The sequence below is a fragment of the Bos taurus genome, chromosome 13 (genome assembly GCF_002263795.3).
Source record: "Bos taurus isolate L1 Dominette 01449 registration number 42190680 breed Hereford chromosome 13, ARS-UCD2.0, whole genome shotgun sequence".
NCBI lineage: Eukaryota > Metazoa > Chordata > Mammalia > Artiodactyla > Bovidae > Bos > Bos taurus.
The window spans coordinates 65883562-65901576 of record NC_037340.1 but is presented as its reverse complement, the minus strand read 5'-3'; the positions used below and the strand labels follow the sequence as shown (position 1 = coordinate 65901576).

General features: G+C 51.8%; 1 protein-coding gene across 1 annotated transcript in view; it reads left to right on the top strand.

Moving 5' to 3' along the window:
• SOGA1 (suppressor of glucose, autophagy associated 1) overlaps positions 1-18015 on the top strand; it is a 75861-nt gene that overhangs the window by 4364 nt on the left and 53482 nt on the right. The gene's annotated exons all lie outside the window — the stretch shown is intronic.

The following is an 18015-nucleotide window of genomic DNA, read 5'->3' as shown; positions in this document are numbered from 1 at the left end:
AGGATTTAGGAAGAGGTTTATGTGAAGGCTGTAGTTGAAATTGCCTGACCTCAGGGTCCCTTCCAGCCAAGGAAGTGTGAAGGTTATTAACTTTTTAAAAAATGTAAACAAGACATTGAAGTACAGTGGCTTTACAAGGTTGTGTTAGTTTCTGCTGTACGGCAAAGTGAATCAGCTATATGTATACATATATCCTCTCTTTTTTCCTTCCCATTTAGGTCACCACAGGACACTGAGTAGGGTTCGCTGTGCTATAATAGTAAGGTTCTCATTAGTTATCTATTTTTACACAGTATCAATAGTTTATATATGTCAATTCCAATCTCCCAATTCATCCCATCCCGTCCTTTTCCCCTTGGCATCTATGTTCTCTACCTTGAAGATTATTAACTTTTAAGGGTCCAGGATTCAAAGAAGCAGACAGATTGACTGTTTGACCTTCAAAATCCTGGTGGTCTGAGGTCTTCCATTTCCCCATCACCACTACTTGTTGCCGGTGTACCATCAGGACATGCTGGGAACCACCCCGTGTGGACTGAAGAATCTGAGAGTTGGAACCCAAAGATCTGGCTTTGCGACCTGACTGTCATTTACTGTGTGGCCATGAATGAGTCACATGGCCTCTCTGAGCTCTCTTTTGGTTTCATCTGTATAATGAAAAGATGGAATCTGCCTGGGCAACCTCAGAGGACTGTTTACAGGGATTCAGTTCAGTTCAGTTCAGTCGCTCAGTCGTGTCTGACTCTTTGCGACCCCTTGAATCGCAGCACCCCAGGCCTCCCTGTCCATCACCAACTCCTGGAGTTCACTCAGACTCACGTCTATCGAGTCAGTGATGCCATCCAGCCATCTCATCCTCTGTCGTCCCCTTCCCCTCCTGCCCCCAATCCCTCCCAGCATCAGAGTCTTTTCCAGTGAGTCAACTCTTCGCATGAGGTGGCCAAAGTACTGGAGTTTCAGCTTTAGCATCATTCCTTCCAAAGAAATCCCAGGGCTGATCTCCTTCAGGATGGACTGGTTGGATCTCCTTGCAGTCCAAGGGACTCTCAAGAGTCTTCTCCAACACCACAGTTCAAAAGCATCAATTCTTTGGCGCTCAGCCTTCTTCACAGTCCAACTCTCACATCCATACATGACCACAGGAAAAACCATAGCCTTGACTAGACGGACCTTTGTTGGCAAAGTAATGTGTCTGTTTTGAATATGCTATCTAGGTTGGACATAACTTTCCTTCCAAGGAGTAAGCGTCTTTTAATTTCATGGCTGCAGTCACCATCTGCAGTGATTTTGGAGCCCCCAAAAATAAAGTCTGACACTGTTTCCACTGTTTCCCCATCTATTTGCCATGAAGTGATGGGACCAGATGCCATGATCTTTGTTTTCTGAATGTTGAGCTTTAAGCCAACTTTTTCACTCTCCACTTTCACTTTCATCAAGAGGTTTTTTAGTTCCTCTTCGCTTTCTGCCATAAGGATAGTGTCATCTGCATATCTAAGGTTATTGATATTTCTCCCGGCAGTCTTGATTCCAGCTTGTGTTTCTTCCAATCCAGCATTTCTCATGATGTACTCTGCATATAAGTTAAATAAGCAGGGTGACCATATACAGCCTTGACGAACTCCTTTTCCTATTTGGAACCAGTCTGTTGTTCCATGTCCAGTTCTAACTGTTGCTTCCTGACCTGCATACAGATTTCTCAAGAGGCAGGTCAGGTGGTCTGGTATTCCCATCTCTTTCAGAATTTCCCACAGTTTATTGTGATCCACACAGTCAAAGGCTTTGGCATAGTCAATAAAGCAGAAATAGATGTTTTTCTGGAACTCTCTTGCTTTTTCCACCATCCAGAGGTGCGAATAGACAAGAAAACATTTTGCAAGCAGTGAAATCCTGCACATTTTAGGGAATTACCATTATTGTTAATCAGTGAGCAGAGAGGATGTCTAGGTCTTCATTCTTTTTTGGGGGGTGTGGCTGTGCTGGGTCTTTGTTGCTGTGCAGGCTTTATCTAGTTGCGAGGAGTAAGGGCTACTCTTTAGCTGTGGTGCATGGGCTTCTCATTGCGGTGGCTTCTCTTGTTGCAGAGCATAGGCTCTAAGGCACAGGCTCAGTGGTTGTGGCGCATGGCCCTAGTTACTCTGGGGCATATGGGATTCTCCCGGACCAGGAATCGAACCCGTGTCTTCTGCATTAGCAGGTAGATTTTTTACCACTGAGCCATCAGGGAAGCCCTGAAGTCTTCATTCTTGACAGAGCTGGGAGAAGACAGGAGGGTGGATCCCCTTAGCTTTAAGATGTTAATAAATCAGGAGCTGCTCCAGGGAGGACAGGAAGGTGTGGATCACATTCCATACTGTGTGGACTCCATGAAGCAAGCCCTCCCCACCTCCCTGGAGGTTCTGCATGTGAGAGTTTGTGCGTGCACGCTATCACTTCAGTCATGTCCGATTCTTTGCGACCCTATGGACTGTAGCCTGCCAGGCTCCTCTGTGCATGGGATTCTCCAGGCAAGAATCCTGGAGTGGGTTGCCATGTCCTTCTCCAGGGGATCGTCCCTATCCAGGGAACGAACCCGAGTCTTTTATGTCTCCTGCATTGGCCAACGGGTTCTTTACCACTAGCGCCACCTCGGAAGTTGGAAGTACAGCCAGTTTTAGATGTCAGCCCAGGAGGGGCCAGAGGAAGCATCTAATTCACCTCCAGTTCCCACTGGGTACAGTTGGGTAAATGGAGGCTCCAGCTCACACAGCCAGAATTCCAAACCTGGTTGGTCCAACCGTGGGTCCTGTTCTTTTCACAGTCTGAGGAACGTGAGCTTGTGGTTGCCAACGACGGGTCTAGTGTGGACAGAGGTTGGTGAGAGGAATTCTATTGTGTGCAGTGCCCTAGGCTAAGACTTGCTGGGAGCAAGTAGAGAACAACCTTTGCTGGAGCTGAGGGCCTGGAGCCTGCAGGCAGTGTGTGTGTGTGGGGGGGGGGGTGGCATGTGCCTGCCTCCGTGTACATGGATATGTACCCTGCATCCATGCAGAGTGAGGTTGGGACCAGGGGTCTGAGACTGGAGGAAGTGATGGGGGGTTGGATCCAGCTTTAAGGGTTAGATAATGGTTAGGCTGGAATCCAGAGTGCTGGAATGTTAGAGCCCGCCTGGGGACCCCCAAACCACTGATTACTGGCCTTCTCTGGCTCTTGCGAACAACAGCTATCAGCTATGAGATCATTTCCAGAGTGCCAGGCCCTGAGTTAAGTAAGTCCTTTACTCCTCCCAGCAGTCCTGTGTGGAGAGTTCTGACATCAGACCCGTTTGACAGAGGAGGAAGTGGAGAGGTTATGTCACGTGCACAGCTGGTACACTTGGGACCTCATCAGACAACCCCGGGGAGCTCCCTTGCCCAGTCGTTCTTCCACCCTCTCCCATGCAGGAGGCAGCCCGTGCCTCCAAGTTTCACAGAACAGGATTCTCGCCTGATTCTGCCAGTTACAAGCTGTGTGAGATGCTCAATCTTTCTGAGTCTCTGTTTTCCCTTCTGAAGAAGGGGAGATAAGCATATCTGCCCCTTTTCCAAGTGGGGACCCTTTTCCAAGTGACAATGTAGATCTGTGTGCGTGCCAAGTCACTTCAGTCGTGTCCGACTGTTTGCGAACCTGTGGACTGTAGCCCGCCAGACTCCTCTGTCCATGAGATTCTCCAGGTAAGAATACTGGAGTGGTTTGCCATGCCCTCCTCCAGGGGAGCTTCCTGACCCGGGAATCAAACCCACGTCTCCCGCGGCTCCTGCATTGCTGGCGGATTCTTTACCGCTGAGCCTCCGAGGAAGCCTGATATACATCTAGCACGCAGTAAATGCCAGTGCCTGTCCTGGTTGTCACCTTTCCCTTACTTGCTGCTTCAGGCATTCATTCATTCATTCATTCAACATATATTTTCCGAGTGCCTCCTGGATTCCAGGCCCTGTGCCAGGTGTCTGGGGCAGTAGCCAGCAAGCTGTGAAGCATTTCTCAGCTCCCGGGAGTTGTAGGGGGAAGGGTTCAATCTGCCTGTCACTGGATGGGGGGAGAGGAGTGGTCATCGGTCAGCAAAGCTCCTGGCCAGTCCCTGTCTTGAGTCGCAGCTGTCTCCGAGGTGGCTGAGAGGTGGCCTGGAAGAAGCAACTCTGAGAACTGGGTCTTTAAGGATTTTCAGCCTATCATGGGGGCAGGGAGCAGCTCCAGCGAGATGGAGAATGAGATGGAAAATGTGAGATGGCTGCTGCTGAGGCCTTAGGAGGACCACGAAGCTCCCAGGGCTCCCAGTATTCCTGGCAGAGGGGCTTGGCCTGTGTCCCTGGGCACACTTTCTCCTGCACACACAAACTCACGTACCCATATTCACAGTGCATGCGCAGAGATCCACGCCCACTGACACACGTCTCATGTACCCATTCAGGCACAGGCTTGTGCTCTCTGCTTTCCAGAAGCACACTTGCAGGCGTATTAGAGAGGAGACCCACTCAGAGAAGTACACAGACCCACGCAAGATACACCATACGTGTCTCCTCACACCCCCCGTTACCGGACAGACACAACACAGACTCACACCGTCTAGGAGACGGCAGGCTCAGAAACACACCCTCACACACCGCCAGACACGTTTGGCCGCGTCCCAGAGATGGACAGACCCTGGAGACAGTCTCAGACATATCGGAAGTACACGTGCGTATGCGGGCGCAGACTTGGTACACAAACCCACGCAGACTCATTACACACAGGTGCTGGCACCCGCAGAAATCCACAGACCCACTCCTGCCAGGCGGGCACAGACACCGCCCATCACCCAGACACCCCCACTGTGTCTGCCACAAAGACAGCAAACAGCAGACCCAGGCTCACTGACCCGGGCTTGCACACACGGGCTCACAGACACACACAGCCAGGAGACACATGTGAACAGGACATGGAGCCATGACATAGAAGCAGGCCATGAGCACAGAGTGTTCAGATGTCAGGTCTGTAGCATTGGCTAGCAGGAGCCAGAGACCCACAAAGGAGGATGCCCAGACATGCTCTCACACACCACACACACACACACACATACACGCTGGCTGTGACATTTCAGCCACACAGAAACACAGGATATCCTGGCCCGTGTCTCCCTGGAGCTTATGTGTACAAACTACTGTTTTCAGCGCCTCCATGAGGCTTCCTTCCACTAGGCTGCTGAGAACAGTGAGGAGTGTGACAGGGGCTTGATTTTCCAACCTCTGGGATCTGGGTGCCCTGGAGCCTGACTGAGGCTGAATGGTTTGTAGGCAGATAAAGGGCTGGGAGGTCACCGAGGTGGAGAAACTGCATCAAAGGCCCTCAGGCCCTGGACACACGACACTTGGGTTGGGGCCCAGTGAGCCAAACGGAGCAATTGTCAGGCCTGCCTGTGAGAGAAATAGTGCCCAGGGGCACCTCCCTCCTAATCTCCTCGGAATTTCCTGCTTGCCCTCATCTCCTGCCTCCTCCCCTTGCCCCTTTGCTGGGGCTGTGGAGGACTGTACCATTCCTGTCCCTAATGAGTGCCTGATTGTGCCTGGGAAAAGGAGACTGGGATAGGGAAGTATGTGGGCACTCAGAGGATGGGCCTGGAAGACTTCCTGGAGGAGGAGGCATTAGAGTTGAGGAGTTAGCCTTGAATGACTGCCTCTGTGTCCAGTGGCCGGGACCGTGCCTGGCACATCCTAGCGATTCAATAAATATTTGTTGCACGATTGAATGAAAGGCAGTGATCTGGGTCTGCAGGTGGGCTGCAAGCAGACTATGGGCTTAAAATAGAAGAGCTTGGGGGAGTGGTGGGCGGGGGCAGTGGTGAGGGGGAGACTGGGAAGGGGAGGTGGGCCCACTCGGAAAGGGCACTGGGCGCTGGGCTGACTGAGGCATTGTGAATGCCTTGCTGGTAGGGGCTGTGTTGGCCTAGAGCAGGGCTAGGCACTGCCTCCTTTCCATGTGTCTTCAGCACGGGGCAGGAGACCCAGGGGCCTCTGCAGGGACGTGGAGAAATTCCACTTTGGGGATCAGGTCTGGGCCAAACCTTGCTTTGCTGCCTCTTCCCTGTACATGAACCCTGTGTTCAAGGCCCCTCTTCAAGCCTCAGTCTTCCTGTCTGTAAGATGGGAACTTAGGGGGTCCAGTGATTAATAATCTGCCTTCCAATGCAAGGGATGCAGGTTTGATCCCTGTTTGGGGAACTAAGATCCCACATGGTGCGGGGCAACTGAGCCCATGCACTCTAGAGTCTATGCTCTCTATTAAGAGAAGCTCCTGGATCACAGTGAAGACCCACTATAGCAAAGAAAAAACAAAGGGAACTTAATTCCTTTCTTTCTTTCAGAGCACTTGGGAGGATTAATGGTCAGGTATACAGCACATTCAGCACCATCCTGGGCATAGCAGAAGGGAGGGAGCCCCACATGTGTAGTCTCTGGGGCAGAAAGAGTTCCTCAGGGGAGGAGCTTGGCTAAGTTCTAAGCAGAGGCCTAACCAGCAGCCAAGGTTATAACTAAGATCATTCCCCTGGGTGCCCCACAGGCGTGACCTCATATGCAGTCACATTCTCTTCCTTCTGGTGCCAGAAGGAACTGGGAACTGCGGTGGGGAAAGAGCCCGGAGACTTGGGTGTTCTGGGCCGGGCTGGCCCTGGTAGTCACTGGAGGAGCCCCACAGGTCAGTGGATGGTGCTGGCCTCTCTGAGGAATGGTGGGGAGTTGGAGAAGGTGGGAGCAATAAGCCAGCCTTTCCCTTTTTTGGGGTCCAAGGCGGTAGAGAGCACTGTGGTCTGGAGCCAAGCCCACTTGGGCTTGAAACTTTGTTCTGCCTTTTCTTCTATGAGCTTTGCCTTTACAAGCCTCAGTCTCCTCATCTGTACAATGGATGGGCATGCTGATGGTGCTCGCCCTACAGTGTTGCTGTGAGCATTAAATACGAGAAAGCATGTATGTGAGGATTACCTGGGGCCTATAAGGTCTCAACAGCTCTGCACCCTCATCACTCGTTATCACCAGGCTTGGATCTGACTGCCCGTGAGCCCTGGGTTTTTGTTTTTAATGTTTATTTATTTATTTCATTATGTTGGGTCTTAGTTGCTGCACACGGGATCTGTGTTGCGGCATGTGGAATCTTTAGTTGCAGCCTATGGGATCTAGTTCCCTGACCAGGGATCGAGCCCAGACCTCCTGCATTGGCAGTGCGGAGTCTTCCACCCTGGACCATGGGGAAGTCCCACACCCTGGGTCCTTGACGACAGGGGTTGTGCCTGGCTCTGGGTGTGGGTCTTGGCATGGAGCAGGGGCCTGGGAGGTGTGTGTGCAGCTGAAGTGCATTGTGGGTATCCCCAAACACATCTCTCCCTGCAATGCCCACCCTTTTCCCTCCTGCCCCAAGTCAGGCCAGTGCTGCAGGCTCTCATCCAGAGATTCCTTTTTGCTGATGAGGGCCACTTTTGGGGATCCCACATTCTAGAAGTGGGGTGAAGAATCTCCCATTGCCTGTGCCTCAAAGAGAAGCTCAGACTCCAAAGAGTTTGGGGTTCTGTATCCAGGCTGGACCAGCTGTCTTTACCCTGATTTTGCCCCAGATCCACATGAGTTCTTCGGGGTCAGGTGCCTTGACCTCTCCCCTCCACACCCCTCCTGAGCCCTGCCCAAGTGCCTGGGTGGCCTGTGTGGTCCTGCCTTTCTCAGCCTCACCTCACCCCAACTCCACCCAAGCTCTGAGCGCTCTGTGCACCCCAAGCCTGTCTCTGTCTTCTCTGCCGCTGGGCCTTTCTACTGCAGTTCCTCCCGCCTCCGTGGGTTTCCTCCTCCACCTTCCTGTGTTCAGCTCCAGGCCAGGCTCCTGACTTAGACACCTAGGCGCTTCCTGTGGGCTCCTTTGGGGCATTTACCTCTAAGTAATTACATTATTAACTAGATAATTACAGGTTTCATCCCCCTTCCCCACGCTCTGCATGAGGATACAGCTCTTACCCTGGTGGGACTTAACCCCTTCCTTTCACATTGGTGTCTGTAAACTGAAGATCAGAGAGGTTAAGGGGCTTGCCAAAGGTCACACAGTCTGTAAGTGGCAAGAGGCAGAAGGACTAGGGTCCCTGGTGCTCTTTGCTGGATGCTAAGCAAGGGAATGGTGCCCGCAAAGGTTTGGAGGTGTGCGATGCTGGAGTGTGCTGGTGCCTCAGGCCACACCGCCTGGAGCCACTCCCTTGACTCTCCAACCTCGCCTTCCCTCCCTGTACACCTTTGAGGCTGTGCTCTCTCTGCTCAGATATTTGGCTGCAGCCCAGAGGCTGTTTGGGGGATGATTTTGAATTTTTTAAAAATTATATTTATTTGTATTTATTTTGGCTGTCCGGGTCTTCGTTTTGGCACACAGGATCTTCAATCTTCGTTGCGGCCTGTGGGATCTAGTTCCTGGACCGAGGATCGAACCCAGGCCCCCTGCATTGGGAGTGCGGAGTCTTAGCTACTGGACCACCAGAGAAGCCTCTGGGGGACGTTTTAAATACATCCAGATCCAAATGCTACTTTCCTTCCTGTCAACAGAGAAAGGACAGGAGGGGCACTGCTGGGTGTCCCCGCTCTGAGCGCCCCTCAACCCAGAGGCATCAGGGGCTGCAGAGGTCTCGATGCTTTGGCTAGTGAGGCCTGGAATGGGACAGCGACAAGTCAGACAGGGCCTTGGAGGTCAGCGGTGTCCAGGCATCTCCTCCCTCCTCATCCCCTGCTGCCCATGCACACCTATGCCGACACACACACAGCTCCCCACCAGAGAGTGTCTGTGGTCTCATGCATAGAGCTGTGCCACATCTGAGAGGCTCACTCCTGATTGACTTTGGAGCCTTCTTCCTGACTCTCTGCTTATCTGTAAAATGGGCATCTATAGAATAGCACTTGCCTCAAAGGAATTGTTACTGAGGTAATGGACATTCAGAGCTCAGCCCGGTGCTGGCACAGGGTAAACCCTTGTATATATCAGCTATTATTACTGTCACTACTGTCCCATCAGAGACACCGTCTAGTCTAGTTTACAAGAGCTCAAACTGGACTCGAAACCTGGCCATGCCGTTTAACGTGTGACCTCAGTCCCTCACCAGTCAGTGCGGATGGCTGGGGATACAGCGAGATACGTGTGCCACCTGGCACAGTTGGTGCGCTCGGGCAGCCCTGTGCCTGTGGGCGTTTATTGCTCTTGGAAAGGCAAGTCCAGGACTCTGTCTTCTGCCACTGATACCAGGCAGCCTCCATGCCAGTGGGAGGGGACACTGTGTGGCATGGCCATGCCTGGCTGGGGTCCAGGCCCTCCTTCTCCAGGACCTTTGACCCTGACTCCACTAAAGCTAGAACCCAGCCTCCACACAAGGAGGCTAAGCTGGGAAACAGGAGTGCAGAGTCCCTCCTGGCTTGACTCCGGACAGTCTGGGGGACAGCGGGGTGTCCCAAGCCCCCTCTAGACCACAGAGCCCCTGCCTGTGAAGGGATGAAGTCTCTGGGCCCCCCCGCCCCTGCTACTGCTCCTGCAGTTCCTGGCTTTCGAGCTGGAAAGGAAGTGGAGCCGCACAGCCTCTGCCCTCCTTGGGGTCCAAGTGCGATGATCTCATCTGGAGCCTTGTCAGACCCTGGAGGACAGGCAGAAGGGACAGCAGATGGCTGCCCTGGCCTCTCGGGGAGGCTGGCATGCTGCCCTCGTGGCCACTGCTGGCCCACCCTGCAGGTCAGCCCTTCCAGGCGGGGGCGAGTGGCCCGGCCAGAGCCAGGGTGGCAGATGGGCAAGCAGCCTGGGCTTTGGCCTGAGGGAGGGACCGTGGTGGCCAGGGTGGTGTGGAGAAGGCCGGCCAGGCGGAGGCTCCCAGGCCTCTATGGAGTGGTTGCCATCCTGCAGATCGAAGCTTCTGGATCCTTCAGCTCAGCTGTCATTCTTGCTGGGTCTGTTGCCCATTGGTGGGTCAGGTTCCTAGAACCTGGGAAGGAAGTGATAAATTTGGGGAAGGTTTGAAATTGAGCGAGGCTTCCCTGTGACTCAGATGGTAAAGAATCCACCTGTAATGAAGGAGGCCCGGGTTCGAATCCTGAATTGGGAAGATCCCCTGGAGAAAAGAAGGGCAACCCACTCCAGTATTCTAGCCTGGAGAATTCCATGGACAAAGGAGCCTGGTGGGCTACAGTCCATAGGGTCACAAAGAGTCAGACACGACTGAGCAACTCACACTTTCACTTTTCTTTGAAACTAAGCAGGGGTGTAGTCGGGCTGGGACATGTGTTACGCTCCATGGAAGAAAAACAGGGTTGAGATGGACACGATGGGCCTAGAGGGATCTGGAGGGCTTCTCTGAGGAGGTGGCCTTTAAGTGGACTCTTCAAGCAGGACGGGAAGCCGGTAGTGGGAGATGCAGGGGACGGGAATCCAGGCAGAGGCTTAGAGGTGAGACAGGTGAGGTATCTTCTGGCCTCTGGGAAAAGACCTGAGTGGCCGATAAGAAGAGGAGTTGGGGTTGGCAGGATCAGGCTTCTCTTTTGCTCTCAGACCTGGTGATTTACATACAGTAAAATGAACTTTGGCAAGTGTATGGAGCTCTGTAACCACCACCATAATCATTCCATTCCCCAGTGGGTCTGATGGTTAAGAATCCACTTGGGCAGGAGACGCGGGTTCAGTCCCTGATTCAGAAGAGCCCCTGGAGAAGGAAATGGCAACCCACTCTAGTATTCTTGCCTGGGGGAAATCCCATGGATGAGGAGCCTGACGGGCCACAGTTCACAAAGAGTCAGACACTACTAAAGCGGCTGAGCTGCACCAGCTCTTGCCCCCGCCCAACATTCCCCCGTACCACTTGGTGGCCAGCGCCTCCCTCCTCCAGCCCCTGGCAACCACTGATCTGTTTCCTGTCCCTATAATCTTGCCTATTCCAGAATATCATGGAAATGGCTTCATACAGTCTATAGCCAACTGAGTCTGACTTCCTCCACTTAGCATAATGCCTTTGGGCTTCACCCGTGTGGTTGTGGGTATCAGCAGTTCCTTCCCCTTTATTGCTGAGTAGTTATTATATGGATGTACCACCGTTTAGCTCTTCACCAGTTGAGGGACCTTTGGGCTGTTTCCAGAGTTTGATGATTGTTGAAGGATTTCACATAGGAGAATTAACGGTTAAAAAAAATCACTCCATGTACTAAGTGGAGAACAGATTAGTGGGGAGTAGACCAGCCATCCTGGGGACCGAATCCAGTGATTTGGCGATGAAGCTGGCTCACTGCGTGTGTGCTCAGTCGTGTCCGACTCCTTACGACCCCACCTGACTCCTCTGTCCTTGGAATTTTCCAGGCAAGAATACTGGAATGGGTTGCCATTTACTACTCCAGGGGAGCTTCCCAACCCAAGGATCAGACCTCCATCTCCTGCATCCCCTGTATTGACAGGTGGATTCTTTACCCACCTAGGAAGCCCGTAGGTATTCGATAATTCTTCATATAAAATGGCTGTGCCCTGCGGTAGCCAGGGAGGCTTCTTGGTGGAGGTGGCATTTGAGGTGGAGGGGTGAGAAGGTGGGAGACAGATGCCAAGAGGAAGGAGGCCCAGGCAGTGCAGAGTCCCCATGGGAGCTGGGTGGGCTGGGACCCCAGCTTCCTGCTCCTGCCCCAGCCTTGGTATCCCAGGGTTTCTAGAATGTGGTCTGCAGGGCCCAGATCAGGATTCCCTGGGGATGCTGGGTGAGCAGGCACCCGCCAGGGCCCACCCCAGCCCCATGTGGGCTGATGCTCTGGGGTAGGAGTTAGCCAGGGGACCTCAGCTCTGGAACAATCTCTTCCTTGTTGGCTGATAAGAGGCTACCCCCTCATGCATTCAGGAACCTCCTGTCCCCCTAGCTCCTCCTGTCCCCTCTGGGCCAGCTGGGAGCTGTTGCTGGGGGTTCTCCCACCTTTTGCTACTTGCTGTGTTTCTTTAAGGGGCTTTGTGTTCGTCCCTTGCACCTCCAACGCCATGGGCTGGGAGACCTCACCAGCCGCTTTCCCAGTCCAGTTCCATCAGACGCATGTATCTGGAGCCCCTCCGAATGTTCCAGTAGCCCCAAATATAACCCCTCCCTTCTGTCCTCATTGTGCAGAGATTAATCATCTTACATTCCAGTAGGTTTCCTGCTGAAAGTATTTTTCCTGGAACATCTTGTATTTTTTTTGGCCATGCCACACAGTTTGCAGGATCCTAGTTCCCTGACCAGGTATCAAACCCCCACCCCCCACAGTGAGAGCCCCAAGTCCTAACCACTGGACTGCCAGGGAATCCCCTTTTCTGGAATATTTTAAATGTGGCTTGAAATCAGAGCTCTTCTCCAGCTTTATGCCCTGATGGTGGAGAGAGAGGGTCTGGGGTCGCTATCCAGACCCTACAGATGAGGCAGCTCCAGAGGAAACACAGATTCCGTTTTATTTTGTGCCGTGTCTCCCTTTAGTCTCTCTGCTGAGAGTAATTTTCAGAATAGTGTTTCTAAATGTTTAAAACAAAATGTAAAGGAAAGCAAGCATATGGAAATATAATTATCAAAGTATATATTTAAATGATGACATAGTAATAGGTGGGCTTATTAACTCATAAGATCTGGAAATAGGTCTACTAACACTGTAATTTCAAAGTACTGATGAGTGTAAAGGATATTTTGACATTTCTGCAACAACTGTTATATGCTATGAAAATCTATGTGGTTTCTTTTGGTGCCAAAGCCGTAAGTACTGCTGATACAACTGTGGTTTGTCCAGAATAGAAGGAAATGTTAATTTTTAGCTAGTGTTAGTGAAAAATAAAGGCGTGATTTTTTTTCCCCCTTACCACTGAAGTTCATGGTCTCCCTGCATTCTGGTGCAGATGAGAGAGCCTGAGTCCTGCTTGGAGGTGTCTCTGGGTAACCTTGGGCACAGCCCACATCCCTGTGCTCCTCTGTGGTTCTTTGCCCCTAGAACGAGATGGTAATTCCTGTGCTGCCTGGCCGTGGGGCTTCTGTGAGGACACGAGATGAGTCACGTGGAATGTCTCCGTAAACTGTGACGCCCCGTGCTGCCATGCAATGCCATGCTATTATTAGCGGTCGTGTGAGCTCATGTTTGGCCCTCCAGCCCAGCATGGACCGAGAGACTCTTCCTGGCCAATTCCCCCAGGGTTCCTGGGAATCAGTCCGTTTGGGGGAACTGGCCTGCCCCTGAGAGGCTGCTTCCTGCAGGCTGACCTCATGGGTCATTAGGGAGTGTGGTGGGGATAGACTGAAATGTACTTGTGGGCACGGTGTGGGTGGGGGAGCAGACCCTGCCCATCCTCCTGGGTGGCATGGGGGTCTGAGGCCAGTGCTGGAGCAGCCTAGGCTCTCCCTCTTTTAAAAAAATTAGTTAATTAATATGGCTGCATCAGATCTTAGTTGGGGCACATGGGCTTCGTTGCTACACAGCATATGGATCTTAGTTCCACGACTAGGGATTGAACCCACGTCCCCTGCATTGCAAGGAAGATTCTTAATCCTTCTGGGAAACTTCTGAGCCTCAGTTTCCTCATCTGCAAAGTGGGAACATTTTCCCCTACCTACCTCACAGGGCTGGTAAGGGGATCAGACTGTTGTGCATGTACTCCGCTTGGACTGAGCCTAGTAATCAGTGAGCTGTTTTTTATTTGAGGGCATGTCTAGACATGGGGGGCTAAGGATTCTAGGGCAGAGGGAGGGCTGTGAGCGCTGTGAGGAGGAGACCTGGGGAGAGGCGGGGCTGGATTCCAGGGTAAGAAGCATGAACCTAACACAGAAACCAGCAAGAATCAGGAAGGAAATAGAAAGCTACCTGCTTTTTCTTTTTTTCAAGTTTTTCCCAATAAACAGGTGTTACCTCTATGAAAGTGAAAGTGTTAGTCACTCAGTCGTGTCCGACTCTTTGTGACCGCGCAAACTGTCTGTGGAATTCTCCAGGCAAGAATACTGGAGTGGGTTGGGTTGCTATTCCCTTCTCCAGGGGATCTTCCCGACCCAGGGATCAAACTCGGGTCTCCTGCATTGTAGGCAGATTCTTTACGATCTGAGCTACCAAGGAAGCCCATTACCTCTATAATCAGAGCAAAATATTTTTTTTTTTTTTTTTTGCTGCTCCGCACACTTTGCAGAATCTCAGTTCCCTGACCAGGGATTGACCCTGGGTCACAGCAGTGGAAGTGCTGAATCCTAACTACTGTACCACCAGGGAATTCCCAAACTAAATATTCTCTGTAAATGGAAAGTCTGACTACTGAGGTTGCAGCGTGGATGTCCGATCTAGTCTTCAGACCTCCCCCCTCTACTCCCCGTCCTCAGGTTAAACAATCAGGTTAAGCTTCAGGGGGAGGAGAGGTTACCTCGAAGGAGCGGCCAGAGCAGCTGAGTTTGGAGGCCTAGCAGACTGGGCCCAATCTGGGCACCTTTCCTCAGCTTCTTTTTTTTTTTTTTTTAATTCGTTTTTTAATTTTTTACTTGTTTCTTAGCCCTGCTGCATGGCATGTCGGATGTTAGTTCCCTGACCAGGGTTCAAACCTGTGCCCCCTGCAGTGGAAGCAAGGAGTCTTAACTTGTTTAGTCTGGCTTCTTTAGTCTGGCCTTTCTGACAGGGGTTGATAATCAGGGGCCCCCAGGCTCCGAGGTGGGCACCTTTGGGCAGTGTGGCCGTTTTCTGTCTGCCGTGGGGGATGAGGTTTGGGTTTCCCCACCGATACGGGGTGGGGGGTGGTCTGTGACAACCTTACTGAGTAGCCACAGGGCTGGCAGAGTCCAGTGGAGTTTGGCCCCTCTCTCCCCACTTCCGTGCTTTTGGGGTGAGGGGCTCAACTGGGTCACTGAGAGGTCTTTGAAGGGAAGGCTGAGCCCCCCACTCCTCTGGCAATTCCCTACCAGCTCCCTCCATTGGATCAGACAGCCCCTGGATGCAGGAGTCCTGGGAGGTGGAGAGGCTCGGTGAGGTCTAAGAACCTTGGAGGAAAGCAGAGTTCTGCTCTTTGCCCGCTCCTCGTGTCCCAGAAGCCTCTTTCCCAGCCCCCACCTCAGACCCCGAAAGCTTAACCCGGCCTATGTCCCGCCTTCACCAGCTTCTGCTGCCCACATCCCAGCAGACCCAGCCATGCGGCCCACAAGCCAGCCTTTGTGGACTCAGCCTCTCCTGTGGACCGTGCCAGGAGGGGCTGACTGCATTCTGCCCAGCTGGGACAAACCCCCAAGGGCCCTGGGCCCCCCTTGGCTGCCACGGAGAGATGGAGCTGGCACGAATGCAACATCCTGCATTTTCAGAAATGGACTGTGGTGAAGGGTGGGCCCGGAGAGGCAGCTGCTCGTGTGAGAAAGATCGTTCATTCATTCATTCATTCACTTCTTCAATAGATGCTTACTGAGACCCTGCTCTGTGCCAGGCCCTGGGCTGGGGGAGCTTGTGTGCTGAGACACAGGACTCTTGCCCATTTAGGGAAAAAGACTGTAAGGAAACACCCTGCCTTAGAGTCACTCGGGGCCCCCCATTTCCAGGGTTTCTGATTCAGTTGGTCTTGGTGAGGGTGTAAGAATTTCACAGTTCCCCGATGTAGCCCACACTGCTGGTCCGGGGACCACACTTTGAGAAGCACTTGATTCAGGACCAGGTGGAAGAATTTTGAGTGATTTGTATCCGCTATATTTTCTAAACTATTTCTATGGTCATCATTTACTTTCCTCAGCAGAAAAATCAGTTATTTAAAAGGTTATTTTTTAAATGGTCCTGCAAAATTGACTTCAGTGCAGTGGGTGTGGTCCTGTGATGAGGGGTGTCACCTCTTATGATCTAAATGTCACACATCTTTTTTAAAAAATTTCACTTATCTTTAATATTTATTTATTTGCTGAATGGCCTTTTCATTGCAGCACGTGGGATCTTCGTCGAGTCACGTGGGATGTTTCGTCGTGGTGCATGGACTCTCTCGTTGTGGCACACGGGCTCCAGAGTGTGCAGGCTCAGTAGTTATGGCACATGGGCTTAGTTGCTCCTCAGGGATCCTAGTTCCCTGACCAGGGGTTGAACCCACATCCTCTGCATTGCAAGGAGGATTCTTAACCCACTGGACCACCAGGGAAATCCCTGAATGCCATACGTCTTTTAATGTAGCCGAGCATCATTAGTTGTGCATGCCCTGCACTTCCCTTTGGCTCCGCCTGAGCTTGGGATCCACTCAGACCCCCACATCCTCCTCATAAACATGTTCTATAAATGGTATGGTGAGGATTTGAACACAGGCCCATCTGGAGGCTGGTTTAGCTTGGATTTAGCCAACTGGCCCACACTTCCTGAGTGCCGTTTCCGTTATGCTTCCTTAATCTTGCCAGCTGAAGTGCGTGTGGACCCCTCACTTCCTCATTTCTTTAACTGATGTGATCATTGACTGGCCCACTTCCTCCTCCACAGATTAGTTATCTATTTTATATATAGCAGTTCAGTTTCTCTTTTTAGTGAACAGTCTTATTTAATGCGTTCAGTCATACGAAAGGTAGATCCTTTTATTTGTGATTCAGCTTTCACGTCTGCTATTAGACATAGTGATCATTGGTTTCTTCTCCCGGGTCTCCCCACTGCTACACTTTGTCTAGTGATTGCTGCAGGTTGGTGTGTCTCCTTATGGTTGTTTGCCTAACCAGACCTGCCACCATGCACTCAGGATGTTGGGCCCTATGCTGGGTGTGGGGGATTCAGCAGGGAGTGAGATAGACATGGAGAAGCTCCCTGCCCCTGCCCCTGGCACTCATAATGTCTCTGGGAGATAAACTATTAAATGAAGTATTACTGATGGGTTCATGTGGACAAAGGGGAAGTGAAGGACATCTGGGAATGATGACAGAGGTGGTCAGGAGCTGCCTTGAGGAAGTGAGGTCACCCTCCTCAACCCAACCCCCTCCACTTAAAACCCAAGCTCAGATTCTTGTATTTTTTATTTTTTTGGTTCTGCTGGGTCTTCGTTGTTATGCACAGACTTTCCTCTCCAGTTGCAGTGCACGGGCTTCTCGTGGGCTTCTCCTGTTACAGCACAGGGTGTTCGGTAGCTGTGACCCACGGGCTTAGTTGCCCCACGACACGTGGAATCTTCCCAGACCAGGGATCAAACCTCTGTCCTCTGCATTGGCAAGCAGGTTCTTAACCACTGGACCGCCAGGGAAGTCCCAGACTCAGATTTTTTATTCAGCCCTTCAAAGCCCTGGATGGCTGACCGTTGTCAGTCTCCCCAGCCTCACCTTACCCCTGTAGCTTCCCTGGCCACTTTGCTGTATCCTGATACACTGAGCTCTTTCCTGCCTCAGGGCCTTTGCACACACTCCCTCCACCCCTCTGTCTCATGGGTGTTCCTTCTGCCTCAGCTCAAATGTCCCTTTAGGGGTGGCCTCCCCAGCCATGTCCTCTAACATAGCACGTTCCCTCATCACTCTATCATCTTACCCACGTGTTTTGTTTTTGGTTTTTTATCTTCATAACTCTTAACAGTATCTGAGGGGTTTTTTAATCTGTCCATTTACAGTGTGTCTAGCCAGTGAGACTTGGGGCTCCACACAGACGATACAGAAAGGGCCACGTTCGTCTTGGTTGCCATGTTCCTTCCCCACTCCCCTGCTTGCACAGGGCCTGATATGCAGTTGGTGCCCATAAATGTTTGTTGAATGAGCCCTTTTCTGCTTCCCCACTGTATTAGTTTCCTGTTGCTGCTATAAGAAATTACCAGAACTTTAGTGGTTTGCAGCAATCTCGGATTATCATTTTACAATTCTGAAGATCAGAAGTCTAAAAACCAAGGTGTTGGCAGGACTCCGTCCCTGTAAAGGCTCTGGCGAGAGTCCATTCCCTTTTCCTGCTTCTAGAGGCTGCCTGCCTCCGCTGGCCCTCGGCCCTTTCTCCACCTTCAGCGTACATCACCCCAGCCTCTGCCACATCACCTACTCCTGCTCTGATCGCTTTGCCTCCCTCTTTTTCTTTCTTTTACTTTTTATGTAGTTATTTGGCT